This window comes from Grammomys surdaster, unplaced genomic scaffold (assembly GCF_004785775.1).
Source record: "Grammomys surdaster isolate TR1022 unplaced genomic scaffold, NIH_TR_1.0 141, whole genome shotgun sequence".
NCBI lineage: Eukaryota > Metazoa > Chordata > Mammalia > Rodentia > Muridae > Grammomys > Grammomys surdaster.
Genome location: NW_021604599.1, coordinates 9109800 through 9114816, shown reverse-complemented (window position 1 = coordinate 9114816; position 5017 = coordinate 9109800). Strand labels below are relative to the sequence as shown.

Below are 5017 nucleotides of genomic sequence, written 5' to 3'. Positions count from 1 at the left end.
TAAATAAGAGGGCTCATCTTTGGGAGAGGTTATTTCTCCCATTCACAGAGGTCATTAGCTGCCTATAATCTTTGTCTAGGTGTGAAACCTGTGTTAGCTTTGTTCCATTCCACATATGTGTGTCTATTGATATTGCCATTATTCCTGTCTTATTTGTTCAGCCATTTCTAGGGGAGATTTTCTCACAAAACTGTGCTAATATTCTTGCTCTTAGAATCTTTTTACCCTGTCTTCCAGAACTTTCCTTGAACCACAACTGCAGGAGCTGTGATGCAGATGTATCTGCTGGGGCTGGCTTCTCCATCCTTGACTTCTGCACTGTATCAAGTTGTGGTTTCCCATTGTGGTCTCCACTTGCTGTAAAGAGGAGTGGTAGCTACTTAATCTATGGGTATAAGGGTAAGATTTAGAACACAGTAAGGAAATGTACTAGTCTAGCCAAGTTGTGGCAGTACGTACATTTTCCTAAGGTCTATGGCCTCCCTAGCCCCAGGAAGGTGGCTAGGTTTCCATTTTCAGGTATAATTTTCCTCCTGTTTTTAGGTGTTAAGGTCAGTTACATAGCTATTGGTTGTCATCAACATTTGGGTGCCACTTACTGTACCTTTTTAAATGAAATAAGAACATTTCTATTCCTGTGCTGGGAATTAAGCCCAGAGGGTTATGCATCCTAGAAGGGCTGGCTCTAACTCATGCTTCCTTTGGCAGCACATGTACAAAAATTGGAACGATAAAGAGAACACTAGCATGGCCCCTACACAAGAATAATATGCAAATTCATGAAGTGGTCCATATTTTTTCTAACAATATTTTTATTGATTATTTGAGAATTTTATATAATGCCCCTGATCATACTTGTTCCCCATTCTTCCCAGGTCCACCTCCTACTCTTGTAACTGCCCTCCCCCCAAATACACTAAGTCTAATTAGCGTTGCTTGTATACTCTTTGGAGCATGGTCAAACTCCCAGTGGCCAGCCCTTAACTGAGTCCATCCCCATCCCTCCCACCCCATCTCGGCCAGAAGCCATCAACTGTGAAGTGCTACACTTCAGCATGTTTATCACAAATTTTAAGGACTCTCTTCAATGGGTTCCTGTCTGGATTGCCCTCCTCCTTTTTGGTGGGGGAGAGATTGCCACAGAAACCTTCAATGACTCTCATTCTCAATTTTGAGTCTGCAGTCATTGTTATCACTGTGGAAGAAGTATCCCAGCCTATAACAACCAGCAGCCGCAAGGATCACCAACATCAAAATGGCTTCTGGCAGTAGCACAGAGTACAGACACCAACATGTCCTCTGGAGGCAACAGAGACTATGGTGGTCTTTCTAGGAGGCTTAATCCAGAAAATGAACCTTTTGTCAACTCCTGTGCATATCTTGGTTTTGCTCAGAGCCAGGATGATCATGTGATTGAGCAGCCTGTTGTTGGACTTGGGGGCAGAGCCCACGTGAGTTCTAGGCTACACACCTCCCTGCTGGTTCTACTTGGCATGGAAAGGTCTGAAAATCACTGAAGGAAGACCCAGACTCAGATAGTATGCAAAGACAAAGAACATTTATTCTGCAGAAACATCTAGCATTCGGGGGTCAACCATTCTCCAAAATGGCGATGACCCCAGACAAAAAGGCATGCAGGACTTCTTATAGGGAACTGAGGGAACTCTCTAGAAGATTAGGTAATCTAAAATTTCATTGGTGGGTGCTAGGGGAGCACAGGTGGTCAGAGGTCTGCATTCTTATGTCATGAACAGCTGGCCCATTCTGAAATAATTTTTGTGGTTATCTCCAGCCTATTGTTTGGGAGTGGGGTGGGAAGGTTATGACATTATTACTGGATTTTATGGTCTGTTCTGAGAGGTAGTGCCTTATGGCCTAGTTTCTGGGACATATGGTCTGTTTATGGAGCTGGTGACTTACAGCCTCCCCCCTCCCACCCCCTGAAATTAGCGTTGGTCCTTAAATGGAGACGAATTGGGTTTATGTTGTCCTTTCAGACAATGACAAGCTCATTTGTCCACCTCACTTGTACCCCCATACCTGTTTCTGATGCCACCAAGTCTCCACCTTGGTGAGACTTCTACCTCTCTCCAGCACACATGCCATTCGTTCAGCCATCTTTCCTACCTCTCCATCAAACATTCATCCATCAAAGTGGCATTACAAATTTCTGGGTCACACAGTGTATATTTTTCTGCCCAAACAGCTTTCCATGCAAATACTTACTTCAAAGAGTCATTGGTCTGGTTCAATGAGGTTCATGGTTTCTAAAGTGCCATAAATACTGGGTTATTGCTGAGACTCATCTGGAATGCCTTGCTGTTGTGCAGGGTTAGGGTCATCTTGTGGCTGGGCAGAGGGTTGGGAGGCAGGATCCGCATGAGCTCCAGGCTACTGCATATCTTCTTTTCCCTTGGAGCCAACCGCCTCTGCCCGCTCACTGGGTATGCAGGCATCACTTCGGACCTGAGCTGTTGTCCCCCATGCAGGGTGAGCTCTGTCAGCTGCAGTAGCGGTGACCGTGTCTCTAGTTCCCCTTCTGGGCTGAGTGGGCTGCTCCACTCTGCTATCTCCCCCACCCCTGATTTTGTGAGACCACTTCTAAAAGCATTTTCTCATATGACCTGCCCCTTTTTAGTTCTTCTGGAGCTATTGAGTGCTCTGCAGACTTGTCTCCCCTCAAAGCCTCTTTAGGTCTCTTGGGCTCCACAGAGGGGGCTGCTCTGTCCTGCAGAGGCTGGCAGCTACCGCCATTTTGAATTCAAGATCCTTTATGCACATCTCACTGACTGGTAATTGTCATAGGTTAAAGATATCTCAATTGGGCAGGAATGATTAATTGCCTCCCTTCCTTGGCAACTTGCAGGTATTTTCTAGTACCATGAATATTAGACCACAGGAAAGAGACTTTCAGGTGTTTAATCGGTGTATATGTATGCCATATATGTACTGGTGTGTGTATATGTGGAGGCAGAAGAGAGTGTTGGATCACTGGAGGTGGTGCTTCAAGGACATGCTGTTACAAGTGGTTGTAAGCTACCTGACATAGGTGCTGGGACAGAACTCAAGCAAAAATAGCAAATGGTCCTAACTACTGAACCATCCCAGTGCTCCCCCGGTATTTATTTCTTACCATTTTTTTCAATATTTTAAATAAGCAACATATTTATATGTTAATAGGTACACATTGTAAAATATGTTCTGATATTCCTTTCCCCATTCCACCTCATTTCTACTCCTCATCTGTCCTTGGCATATCTTTCTAAAAATATTTTAATTAGATTAATTAATTAATTGTGTATGTGTCTCTATGTATGCACACATGGGAATAGGCTTGGATTTTTCAAAACCTTCTTTTAATAAGGGTTCTTAAATGCTTTAATGCCCCTTCTAGCCCATCACTCATGAGAGGTAGTAGAAAGGAAAGGTTAATAGAGCAGAGGAGAATGTGGATCTGTTTAGAATTAGTTCTTTGGAGCAAATGCAGTCTGCATTGTTGGGATATCAGCAGTTCAGGTAACACAAATCAGCAGTGGCAGCTCGAGCCACTAGAAAACATCACTCATGAATCAGTAATGACAGGTGGAGCCAGAAGAAAACACAAGGCTATGCCAATCAGCAGAGGGCAAGTAGCTGCCAGAACACCATGAGAAGGTTCTTGGTGTGTTTCTCTCTATAGAGTCATCACAAACCATGACCAACAAAGAATGGCAAGGCATACCAATACCACCTAGTGTCTTCAGTGAAGACCAGCATCAGCAAAGCCCAATGATAACCAGTAAAGAATGGCATACTAACACCATCCAGCATTGTCCACTGTCCACTGGACTATATTTATATCCTTTCCAAACATCATGTGTTCTCTCAAGCATCTGCTCTAGCAAAACATCATATGCCCTTTTTCCAGGCTGCCTCCAAAAAAATACCACGTGTCTGTTCTTAGTAAACCATCCTCCCATGTGTCTGCTTCAGCAAAAACATCCTCTCATAAGACAGTTTCCAGAGAAACATCACATGACAAAACCTTGTCTCCAAAGAAGCCAGCAATTTCCACTTCATGTGAGTATACTCATGTGGAGGTCAGAGGACAACTCATAGTTGTTCTCTCCTTCTACCATGTGGGTTTTGGGATCAAGCTCTGTCCTTCAGTCTCAATGGTGAGCATCTTTATCTGATTAGCCATGTAACTGGCACTTTTGCTTTATTTAAAGACTGTTTTTAGGAGACTTTTAGTTGGGTTTGAATCCATTGCATATTTTACAATATGGAACCATTCACTGTCCAGCCTAATAATTTATGAAACCTTAGAAGAGGGGCTAAGCTCTCTCTCTTCCAGCCGAGCAAGTTGCCCAAAGGAAAGAAGGCCAAGGGGAAGAAGGTGGCCCCAGACCCCACTGTCAAGAAACAGGAAGGCAAGAAGGTGGTCAATCCTTTGTTTGAGAAAAGGGGCAGGACATCCAACCCAAAAGAGATCTAACATGCTTTGTCAAATGGCCCCCTACATCAGACTGCAGCGGCAAAGAGCCATCCTCTATAAGCAACTCAAAGTACCTCCTGCTATTAACCAGTTTGCCCAGGCCCTGGACAGGCAAACAGCTACTCAGCTGCTTAAGCTTGCCCACAAGTACACGCCAGAGACAAAGCAAGAGAAGAAGCAAAGGCTACTGGCCCATGCTGAGAAGAAAGCTGCTGGCAAAGGGGACGTCCCAACTAAGAGACCATCTCCGAGCAGGAGTCAATACAGTCACCACCTTGGTGGAGAACAAGAAGGCTCAGCTTGTGGTGATTGCCCATGACATAAACCCCATTGAGCTAGTGTTTTTTTCTGCCTGCCCTGTGTCAAAAGATAGGGGTGGCTTACTTCATCATCAAGAGAAAGGCCAGTCTGGGGCACCTGGTCCACAGGAATACACGCACCACTGTTGCCTTCACACAGGTTAACTCGGAAGACAAGGGTGTTCTGGCTAACCTGATGAAAGCTATTAGGACCAATTATAACTACAGATATGACGAGATC

At 44.5% G+C, this 5017-nt stretch overlaps 1 non-coding gene across 1 annotated transcript; it reads left to right on the top strand.

Moving 5' to 3' along the window:
* The first annotated feature begins 692 nt into the window (after positions 1–692).
* Positions 693–799, top strand: LOC114618414. The gene has a single exon (XR_003710959.1). It is a non-coding gene; the product is annotated as a U6 spliceosomal RNA (small nuclear RNA).
* Positions 800–5017: the final 4218 nt, after the last annotated feature.